This window comes from Caloenas nicobarica, chromosome 3 (assembly GCF_036013445.1).
Source record: "Caloenas nicobarica isolate bCalNic1 chromosome 3, bCalNic1.hap1, whole genome shotgun sequence".
In the NCBI taxonomy this organism is placed as follows: domain Eukaryota; kingdom Metazoa; phylum Chordata; class Aves; order Columbiformes; family Columbidae; genus Caloenas; species Caloenas nicobarica.
The window spans coordinates 21,782,800-21,794,932 of NC_088247.1; the positions used below are offsets into that span (position 1 = coordinate 21,782,800).

General features: G+C 44.2%; 1 protein-coding gene across 2 annotated transcripts in view; it reads right to left on the minus strand.

Annotated features, from left to right (window-relative positions):
* ERICH1 (glutamate rich 1) overlaps nt 1-12,133 on the minus strand; it is a 92,131-nt gene that overhangs the window by 13,016 nt on the left and 66,982 nt on the right. Inside the window, exon 7 of one of the 2 annotated variants that reach the window (XR_010605997.1) lies at nt 8,218-8,285. The exons of the other annotated variant lie outside the window; for it this stretch is intronic. The gene's annotated coding sequence lies outside the window, so the exon portion shown is untranslated. Of the gene's footprint in view, nt 1-8,217; nt 8,286-12,133 lie in introns of those variants that run through there. 2 annotated transcript variants of the gene reach the window in all.

The following is a 12,133-nucleotide window of genomic DNA, read 5'->3' on the forward strand; positions in this document are numbered from 1 at the left end:
TCCGTGAAACAGGGCAAGGCCTTGCAAATGACGGAGAAAGTGGATGGGCATGGGACTTCCAGAAACACAACAGTCAGCTAAGTCTTTGTGTCTCAGGTACTTTGACAAGGACACCTGAAATGTTTCTGGCTTGATACTGAACTTTGATGTTTTCTGCTTATGCATAAGGGAATCAGACTGAAAGAAAGGATACTGCCAGGGCATTTTGACAGACACTCTTTTTTCCCTACAGCTTCCAGTGTAGGGGGGAGTTAAGGAACCTTTTGGAGTCCTGCAAGGCATGTTCTGTGTTCACACAAGGCCAGAACCTGGGAGCTGGAGGCTCTGTGTTGTTTGTATGCGAGGGTTTATACAGCTGTTTCTGCTAGAGTGATTAGACTTCCCTCAAATGAAGCAGCAGAACTGCTTTATTCACATTGAGAAAATGAATCACTGCATTGCTCTGAATATGTCTTCTCTTTGGCTCTTTTTCTTTTGTAACTTCTGGTACAAAACACTTCAGTTTTCTCCTCTGCCTTTCAACAGCAGGCTGCTGTTGCTGATGCAGGTGCGGTACTTCCAGTTGCAAGTTGCTTTAAAATCCTTTTCCTTTTCCTTTCATGTTTAGCTCCTGTAACAACTGGCCCTACTGTGGCTTTGCTGATTACTGCGCTGCTACGCGGTTATTACTCCTCTGTTGTTCCGCTGTGTAGCTTTGGGGCCAGCCTGTGACACAGCCTTGACTCCAGGGAGCCGTGAGGGTGATGAACCACTGCAATGAAGTGGGAATCCCACCGGCGGTTCTGTCTCATACAAGGATCCTCCTGAGAATCTGCTCCTGCTTCTTTCCAGACCGTGACAGCTCTGGGTAGAGATTAAATGAGACTTCTCTCTGCCATTTCTAGCTCCAACAGAAAACGTTCAGGCTGCCTGCATCTTGATTCATGACACCAACTGCAACTTGGCGCTCTGTGAGCAGCAGGAGTTGGGAGACTAAGTTGAAGTTCGATGAGTATCTCTAATGAATCCCTACATCAGTCTCCAACAATAGCTTAAGGTTTAGGCAGTTAATGCTGATACTGACAGCTAACACGTCTGTGCTATGGCCTGGAAATACACTCAGAGAACTGCTTCTGTAAAAAAGTGAAAATTTGCATATCCCTCTATAAAAGTGTTAATGCAACTTCCTAAGCAAACTTCTAAGTCTCAAACCAGTTTTATTCACCAGCAGTTAATCAACTAAAGTTAATCTTTCTTCAACTACCAGCTGGAAGAAATGCAACACAACAGATAATGCACACACTACACACCCGCATAACTAAAGTTATGGATCATATCTTGCAGGAAAAGAAAGAAATATTAATCTTCCTTTGATGTTTAAAAATAAAGAATCTTTCACAACAATCATTCTTAACTAAAGCAAATCATTTCCCACACAGCAAAAAATTAAAAACACGTAGGACAAATTTTAGAGGCTATTTGCTTTCAATACTTATTCAATTATTCTGCTTCCCCTTAAACAGACTCTAAACCACAATTCTATAGCTTCTAGTACAGTGTCTTTAGTTTAGACTCTTATCCTTGCCTAAAAAAATTAAAGCTTGTTCTTGCATGAAAGTGAAGAAATACTTGTTGATAGCACTGGACAACCATTACACCTTGTGCTATTTAGACTCCTGTGAAGTTATCTAGTGTTATAAGACTTCGTGATCAAAACAAAAAAAAGCACCTAAGACAATAAAGTACACATTAAATCCATTAGAAATCTGCTAGTTTATCTCAGTTTTCTGTTTTCAAAAAAAGTTATAAATAGGGAATCGTGACTGAATGATGTTACTTCTCTTTGGATTCCACAAAGATTATTACTAGTGCTTGACACTGCTCAGCATTTTTATTAATGATCTGTAAGTAAACATAAAGTCATTGTGGTAAAATCTGCAGATGACAGCAACATTAGCAGATAGTCGAGACTAATGAAAGCAGTACAGGCACACAAAACAATCCACCACTTACTAATCTAGACACAATCAAAGAAAATTAACATTAATATGGCCAAACAGAAAGTAAGGCATTTAAGAACAAGAAGTATGGAACCAGGGACTAAATCCTGGAGAACAATACATTTCAAGAATACTTGTCTACTATGACAAATAATTCAACATGGACTCCCTATACAATCCTATGGCAAAAAATGGACCCACAAACAATGGAGTAGTCAGTACAAAAGCTGACACTGCTGAGATGTTAAATTAAGTTCTATCTGCAGTTCCAGCACACTTGTTCTCTAAATGGTGGGGAAAAAAAAAAGGGAAGAATGTACAAGAGAGCCGCAAAAACAATTTGACAGCTGTAGGAAATGCCTTAAAGCAAATCACTTAAGCAGATAACGTTCAGGGTAGCAAAAAGGAAGTTGCCTTGTAGCTTGATTAGTGTTCAGAAACTTTCATAGACAAAAAATAATGGGTAGTGAGGGACTACTTAATCTAGTGAAGGAAAGCATACCAGGAACTAATGGCTAAATGTTAGATCTAGACAAATTAAAATTTAAAATAAGTCACATTTCTAACTGTGAGAGTGATCGAGTTCTGGAATAAAAGACCAGAGAAGGGGCTAAGTCTTCATTTCCTGATGTCTTTAAGCCAAGCTTGCCTGTCTCTGCACAAGACTTGCTTTAGCAAAAAACCACAAACTGTGCTTTTGTCAGACTCAAGTTACTGGTCTTCACCCTGAAGTAAAAGGAAAATTTATGACCAGGGATCTAGATGGGGTCAAAAAAGATAATCTCATGTCCTTTTTATTCTTACCCTCTATGAATGTATCCATTTACTGAGTGAGTACAGAGAAAAAACTTTCTGAGTGACTTTTGCCATTTGGATAACAACATGATATATAGCAGATTGTAAATCATCCAGTAATAAATATATGTCAGAAACTATTGAGATGAATATATTCTTGTGACGCCTTCTAATTTAGAAATTCAGAATTATTTAATATTTTACACTTTAATTTTATACTGGGTAATTGAATTAAATGTGAAAGGGTTAAGCAGACAGGCTAATGAAACACTGTACCATGTACTTAGTTTAATGTGGTTGGAAAAATCAATGCACTTTGGTCTGTCAGTTAGCAATCACTGATTTAATTGAATAACATGTCAAGTATTTTAAACTGTTTACCAATGTAAATAGAATCTAGCACTATAATAACGGTAATAAGCTAAGATGCCTCCCCCGAATTCCAATCAGATTTGAATATGACCTTCATTTTAAGCTCCAACGTGCCAGACAGAGATCAAACAGCTCTCGCTGGGCCTACAGAGTTCGGTGATGACACCTGTGATTCTGAAAAAATATGTTTGCTATTGATTCACTCTCCAGAACACAAGTAATGGGTGATCAGTTTGATCTTCCTAGCGATGGTTACTCCTCTGTGCATTTATATTCGCTTCCACTTAGTGCTACTGGGAGGAGGAATCAATCACACAGCAATCTTTTACTGAGCCTGCCTGAGAAGTGGTGGAGGCCACTTTGTGCATGATCACATGAAGGGAACAAGAGGAAGAGCAGGAGAAGCACCTCCTCAGGTCAAGTTGGGTGAGTTCCAAGTATGGCTGTACAACAGCTCCTTACTCTTCTCCTTCTCCCTTTTACACTCCCAGGCAATGGCTTCCTAACAGAAGATCTGAAAGCAGAAAGGAGGTGGGGGTCACAGCCCTGTACAAGTTGAAGCAGCTTGCCACTGCCAGACCAGCACTAGGAGCAGAGGATGTTTTGGTCATGCAACATGTACACTCCTGTCCCTTTCTCAGACGCAGTAAATGAATTTTTCTACAAGATCCATATGCCTGCAATGCAGATGTTTCCATCTGACCTACCTGTTTATGCTGCCATAACAGTCAACAAAAAGACTTAAGTTCTCTTATTTGTACCATTGCTCTTATGCTAAAATAGATATCGAGATGCAATCAGTTCTGTTGGGCTGTACAAGTATTTATCTCATCCCAGTGATTATAAAGTTCTTTAGGATAGGCAGCTCAGTAGACACTGTAGACATCTGAAGTTAGAAGAAACAAATCCCACCCCACCTGCCTCCAAGCTCTCCTTAGCAAGCTGCAGATGACCATTGCGTCCCAAGTGTCCACTAGGGAGAACCAGGTCCCTGTCCTACCAGACTGATCATGTGTGCAACGTAAAATTATCATGCCATTTTTAACTATCAGCAGCCTTGCTTACAGGTTCTAGCATGTTTTGATTGTAGTTAGGCCTAGTATATTCCCCTGGCACATTGGTACCTCAGCTATAATAGAAATTCACTGTGCTGGGCACTGAGCAGCAGGCCAGACCCTGCCTCAAATGGCTTCTAGTTTAAGAAAGGAGAAAACAGAGGAGAAAACAGGCAGATTGATGTGGGAGTACACAGATACAATACAGCAACATTAGTCAGCACAGTAGGTAGTTGGCTTAGCACACTACTGACCCAGCTGTTGCCAAGCTTTTTGGCAGCATGATGGCAAAGGAGAGTTCTAAAGAACAGAAGGAAAACAAAAGGAAGACTGCTCTGTAGAGAGCTGTGGAAGGCACTGTGGGGAAAAAGCACAAATGTGTTCACCTGAAAATGCAGCAAGTGGGTGATAGAAGCTGGTACCAGGGGCTGTGAGGATGGAGGAATCATCTGTGCGCTGTCTAAGGGACTGAGAAGATTGGAAAGGATTTTGAAGGTGAAGAAACCAGTCTCTAGTTGATGCAACAGAAAAGAAGGTATTGAACCACAGATTCATTGCTTCTCTATTTTTGCGTAGTCCTCTTCGATCTTAGATAACACTTTTTTTTTTTCATTATGTATCCTAAACCAGGATGTAGCACTGCAGTAATAATGTAAAAGAGAACTACTGCTTGCTTATACATTTTATAAATGTATACAGTTCATTAAAATGACTACAGACTAGTAATTCTACAAAGTTAAGCACTCAACATGGAGGATGTCCTCATTAAAGCTATACTTGACCTTGACTGACTGTGGTGCATTTACACTGTTTTCAAGTAATCACAGGATATATCGTTCTTTTCTAGATCATTAGAGATGGGAAACACAAACAGCATTTGTAAATTTCTGTGTTTTCTTTATACTTATGTACTGTTTTTTCCCCCATGGCTTAGCTCACCATGTATCTAGCAATTTAAAAATATACATTTTTTTCATCTAACATATATTAAAAATTGTGAAATACTCAGACAATACAATTAGCCTATTCAACAAAATTTACTTGGATGCAATGCAGAGGATAAAGTAGTTAACAGAGAAGCCAAATGAGCTGCATAAACATGTGTGATGCAGCCATCGTTAGTGCAATCTAGGACTGAAGCAATTAATCACAAAATCTACATAGCTGTAACCTGAGGTTGGCCTACATATTAAACATAATGCATTTTTCCAACCTTTTCCTGTTTTTGTTAGTACCGCTCCTTGTTATCACACCTAATGTGCAGCATACTGTACAAGCATAACACACACCGCTTTCCACTCTACCTCTGTGGACTGGTTTTATAATATACCAGATATTACTGGATGAAATATGTTTTCTTCAGTCAAAGACAACAATTTTCCGCCTTCCTGCTGCCACTCACCACTTTTTTCCTTCCTGGTCTCTTTATTTTTTTAAAGTTTGGTTTTTGTTTGTTTGTTTGTTTGTTTGTTTTTTCTCCCAGATGTCACTTCAGAGATTCAGCCTACTGAGCAGTACCCCCTTGCACTGGTGCAGGGGAGAAAAGCCAGCTGTCACAGAAAACACATTAAGGAATTTATAACTCCACATGATTGTAAAGTACTGTATAAAATACTGCACCACTTATGAAGCAGTAAAAACCTGTAACATTAGAGACTGATTCCCACATTATACATCCACAAAAGAGAATAATTAAGGTCTTACAGGCAATTTTGAGAATAAAACATGTATCTATACCTAGAGATAATGGCTTCGAACTTGTATCTTTGCATACAAATGTAGTGACCAGATATTCACTACTACAGATGCCCAAAACTACTTCAGCCCCTGTGGTTTTTCTTGGGAAGCGACCACCACCTACTCAGAGCCCGATTTCTCTCCCGCTGTGTGGTCATTCCTTCCTTACTGTGTAACATTTAATTATGCAACTAGAAAGTTAATTCTTGAAGCTACATGTAGGCTACTTCCTAGTTGATCCTTAAATTCTTCTGACTATTGAAGTCCATGTAGTTTTTAAAACCAAAATGTTAGAGTTCTGTCTTCCCAGAAGTTTGAAATATCCTGATAACAGTGTGTGTACAGTTCAATATGAAGCTCTCTGATGCAAAGTCCACTAAAAAAACTCTTCCATGCTTCAGAAATTCCATGATACTCTACATTCACTAGACTGAATGATGAGGATGAAGGAAAAATTCAAGGCCATTTCCTTTGCCATTTATTAGTTTAGCATGGAAATCCAAAGCAATAAATGTTTCATTGCTATGTTGAATGAGCCAGGTACAGTGAAATGCAAACCACACTGTGTTCATTGGTGGATATTAATTTAAATTCTCTAGTTTTCATATTCCAGTTGTGTTGGTTATACCACAACAGGTGTAGGGAGATTTAGCACCATTTCTTTTAGAGAAGCAGCACAGAGAAGTGACCAGGTATTAAAATTCTGGTGTATGAAATCTTTGACTGCAAATGTTAAACGGGGAACAAAACAATTCTTATTCCTACCAGTTTTAGTACATTGCCTAATTGTCATTGTTATGGGATGAATAATGTCCATATAGCTTGCTTTTAAACTGGATCTTTCTGCTGTGTTCTGCTGTGTATTGCTCTCAAGTGTCCCTATGCATGTTGCCATTCAGCACACCACTGTTGGCATGCTTGTTTCAGAAACAAATACACTCTTATGCGACTGCATTTATCTGCAACGACAATCTACAATTTATCTGTCTGAATTTAGTCCAATTTTCTAAACTCTCCAACATCTCAGATTTTACTTTATCGTTTACTCTTTATAATCCCTGTTAGCATAATAGCGGCAGGTTTGATAAGTGTGAGATTCAGCTCCTGTTGCAGGTCATTTACAAAGACATCAGATATCACTGGCTCTAACTAGCTGTGCTCTGAAACTGTTCCCAGGCTTGCTTTGTTAGGACCAGCTGATTTCTGCACAGAATATAAGGCTCTTACAGCAGTTAAAGTGAAAGGAAAAAAAGAGACTGAAGACAGGCTTTTCCCCATTATTACTCGATTCAAGCAAAGTACATTTTTGACCTGTGAAATTTTACTCACATTTTCGGATTAGACTACTGATAGTACTAAATATTCCTGTTTGGCAATGAGACCCGAAGCTGCTCCTCTGTACGCAGCTGATAATATTTAAAAATCAGCGTAATTTTAAAAATCACTTTAATATTATGAGAAGCAGCCGAACACTGAAACAGGAATAATAAAGAAGAGAAATTAAAGCAATAAACAGCGCTGTGAGACGTGTGTGAGTGCTTGTGAGATGAGTGTGTGGACGTGTGACAGCGTGTGTCAGGCTGGACAAGCAGGTGAGCAGGAGACCCGCAGGGCTGGTATTCGAGGGATCTGTGAATGGGGGTGCGCTTGTGAATCTGGGAAGGGAAGGGCACGTGTGTGGTCACTCGTGAATTTCAGTTGCAGCCAGAGAAGACAGCTCTGCCTGTGTTTTAGGTGAGTCCTGGCCGGGTTACTCACGGGCGTTGCTAAAGGCAGCGCCGTGTCCCTGGCGGCCCGTGCAGCCCGCCATGCGAGCGCCGCGTCTGCGTGGGGACGTGTCCCTGAGATACGTGCTGAGCTGAACCACCAGCTGAACCTGGAAACGTGAAACCTGCAGTCGCCTCTGCCAGCGTGGGATGCAGAGATATCCGGGTCTCCAGGTGCACCAGCCTGGGATCCAGAGGACAAGGAGGATCCCCGGGTCCGGGGGCCCACCCAAGGCAGCAGACTTACAACATCCCTCGGGACAGTCACTCGAGGATCAGGAAATGCAGACGCTACAGCTCTTTGTACAGTCCTAATTCAACGTGGTTTGTACCCATGTTTCAAAATACTGTCTTTAATTACACTATCTCATTTATTTTTTCATATTCAGAGTATAGGACAGATGAAGCTTACCTAATGAATTGCTGCATATCCTTTTTGTACAGTTCCTCAGCCTCATTTACTGCAAGACATTCAAACCTTAATCTGAGGATGAAGTGATTAATTTCCTGTGGGGTCTGTCAATAGAATATCCAGGTACTTCACACTCAAGTGGTATTTTCTTCATTCTGCAGATGTGGGACTGAGGCACACAGAATCTCAGTGAAAAGTCACAGCTATGGTTCAGTGCCTATGTGTTAGCAAGTCAGAAGCATTAAAACAGGGAACATACTATTCATTTCCCCTCTGCAAAGTCCGGTTTAAATATATTTCCTAGTCGATACAGACCTAACTCAAGTTCTCCTGAGCTGCACACAGCTGCCTTAGCCATAAGACCACTTCTTCTGCATCTGCAATCCTTTGGCATGTTACTGAACCACTTTTAACTTCTTCAATTAACGAGAAAGAGGTACGATTGTATTTTTATTACACATTTTTGAGCATCACTAAAAACAACGCCTTACAATAGGATATATCAGGCAGTATAATTTAAAAAAACCCCAAACAAACAACAAAAAACCAAATAACCCCACACAATGTTTATATAGTTTTGTCAGTAACGTATTTCCAAGCACATGTGGGAAGAGATAAATACGTCGCCCCTATCCTACTGGTGAGGAAGCTAACACACTAAGATTTGAGAAATGGTTTGCTCTGAGGTGAATGATCTAGCTGAGAGAAGAGCCTCTCACTTACGAATTTTCTTCACGCTTCCCAAACATTTTACAACCATGGATATTATTTACTGTATCATCTACACATGGACATATCTCGAGTCGTCGAGATCAGCTGATCGGGACCAGCTCGGCCGGAGCCGTTCAGAGCGATCTCGAGGTAAGGAGAAGCGTGGGGGTGGGTTTCGGTTTCGGGACCCGGCAGCCCCCGGCAGCCCTTGCGAGAGCGGCTGACGTGGCGTGGGCGTTACCACGGGGGGGCGATCACACCCCCGCCCCTCGCCTTGAAAAAGCCTCAGGGAGGGCAGCGACGCGTCGCTGCCCACCAGGCGCTGGGAGAGGCAACCAGCTTGTGACGCGGTGAGTATCACCCACACTGTGCTGCAGCGGCAGGTGGAGCAGCTCGTGCAGTAGGGCGCAGAGACTATCACTCCTCGCTTGTTAGACCCTCTCACCTACTGCCAGTGTCCCTGACTGTTGCCAAACATGGTCTCCTCCAGGAAGAGGGCTTGCTTAAAGAAGACTGTGTCGACTCAGACGGAGCTACTGCCTCGAACCGTGGCTGTCCAGGTGTCCGGCTGCAGGGAGTGCCAGAGCCTGCTGCTGCCGGGGGAGGGAGATGAGCATTCAGCCTGTGTGAGGTGCGAGCAGGTGCAAGATCTGCTCGTCATGGTTGCAAAGCTTAAGGAGGAGATCGAGACACTGAGGTCCATCAGGGAGTGTGAAAGGGAGATTGACTGGTGGAGTAACTCCCTGGCGTGCCAGGCAGAAAGGCCCCAAGGGGGAACCCCCCAAAAGGTGATGGACCCCCTGCCCTGTCGGGCAGAGAGGGAGGATTTGAGAGAGCCCCTGCCCTGTCGCTGTCGGGCAGAGGTAGGGGGCCAAACAGCTGAGGAGGGTTGGAAGCGAGTTCCAGTTAGGCGTCGCAGGCAACCCCCCTCCCTACCTGCTTTGCTTCCCCAGGTGCCCCTCCGTAATAGGTTTGAGGCCCTGGATATTGAAGAAGATGTAGGTGGGGATGTGGTGCAAGGGCCACCTACGAAGTCACATAGGAAGAGGCGATCGACTCCACGCCTCAAGACTGCCTCCAATAAAAAAGAAAGAAGGGTAATTGTGGTAGGCAATTCCCTTCTGAGAGGGACGGAGGGCCCGATATGCAGAGCTGACCCTCAGCATCGGGAAGTTTGTAGCCTACCTGGAGCTCGGATCAGGGACATCGCCAGAGCCCTCCCCAAACTGGTGCGCCCAACGGACTATTACCCCCTACTGATCTTTCAGACAGATGGGGAGGAAGCGGCATCCCGTAGTCTGAGGGGAATGAAGAGAGACTTCAAGGCCTTGGGACAAATGGTGAAAGAGTCTGGGGCTCAAGTTATCTTCTCTTCCCTCCTTCCATTTTCGGATGATGATGTGGGACGGAATAGAAAAATTGAGTCCGTAAATGATTGGCTTCGGGACTGGTGCTACAGGCAGGGCTTTGGGTTCTTTGATAACGGCTGGTTTTATAAGACACCAGTCCGGTCAGTGATATGTGGGAAAGGTTTATCCCACAGGGGTAAAAAGATGCTGGGACATGAATTAGCAGGGCTCATTTGCAGGGCTTTAAACTAGATTTGAAGGGGGATGGGGTTGTAGCTGGGCTTGCATCAGTGGGGCAGCACACTGGAATCAATAAAGACCGGGAGGCCCCCCAGGCCCCTAGGGTGAAATCGGTGTACTCGGCTCGCTCCCTGAAGTGCCTGTACACCAATGCGCGCAGCATGGGGAATAAGCAGGAGGAGTTAGAAACCTGCGTTCGGTCAGGAGATTATGATCTGGTGGCGATCACAGAGACATGGTGGGACAGCTCACATGACTGGAATGTGGTCATGGATGGCTATGCCCTTTTCAGGAAAGACAGGCCAGCCAAGCGTGGTGGTGGAGTTGCTCTTTACGTGAGAGAGCAACTGCAATGTATAGAGTACTGTCCAGGTGCGGTTGAGGAGCAAGTTGAGAGTCTGTGGGTGAGAATTAAGGGGCAGGCTGGCAGGGGTGACACTGTTGTGGGAGTCTATTACAGGCCACCAGATCAGGGTGAGGAAGTTGATGAGGCCTTCTATGGGCAGCTGAGCGTGGCCTCACAGTCACAGGCTCTGGTTGTTATGGGGGATTTTAACTACCCTGATGTTTGCTGGAAGGACTACTCAGCCAGCCAGCCTCAGTCTAGGAGGTTCCTCCAGTGCATTGACGATAACTTTCTGATGCAAATGGTGGAGGAGCCGACTAGAAGAGGTGCGCTGCTGGATCTCGTCCTCGCTAACAAGGAGGGTCTGGTCGAAGCAGTAAAGGTGGGGGGCTGCCTTGGTTGCAGTGACCATGAGATGGTGGAGTTCAGAATCTCCTGTGGTGGGAGCAGAATACCGAGCAGAATTGCAACCCTGGACTTCAGCAGGGCCGACTTTGGCCTTTTCAAACAGTTGCTGGAGGAAATCCCGTGGGCAAGGCTGCTTGAGGGTAAAGGCGCCCAAGATAGTTGGTTAACTTTCAGGGACTGCTTCTACCAAGCTCAAGACCAGTGCATCCCGACGCGCAGGAAGTCAAGGAAGGGAGCCAGGAGACCTGCGTGGTTAAACAGGGAACTGCTGGGCAAACTCAAGTGGAAGAGGAGGGTTTACAAATCATGGAAGGAGGGGCTGGCCACTTGGGAAGAATATAAGGCTGTTGTCAGAGGATGTAGGGAGGCAACTAGGAAAGGTAAGGCCTCCTTAGAGTTAAACCTGGCGAGAGGGGTCAAGGACAACAGGAAGAGCTTCTTCAAATACATGGCAGATAAAACTAACACCAGAGGCAATGTAGGCCCACTGATGAACGGGGTGGGTGCCCTGGTGACAGAAGATACAGAGAAGGCAGAATTACTGAATGCCTTCTTTGTCTCTGTCTACTCTGCCGGAGGCTGTCCTGAGGAGCCCCGTACCCCTGAGGCCCCAGAGGAAGGCAGGGCAATGGAGGAGTCTGCCTCAGTTGATGAGGACTGGGTTAGGGAGCAATTAAGCAATCTGGACATCCATAAATCCATGGGTCCAGATGGGATGCACCCGAGGGTGCTGAGGGAGCTGGCTGAAGTCATTGCTGGACCGCTCTCCATCATCTTTGCCAAGTCTTGGGAAACGGGAGAGGTGCCTGAGGACTGGAGGAAAGCAAATATCACTCCGGTCTTCAAAAAGGGCAAGAAGGAGGACCCGGGCAACTATAGACCGGTCAGCCTCACCTCCATCCCTGGGAAAGTGATGGAACACCTTATCCTTGGTGCCATCTTAAGACATATCAAGGATAAGAG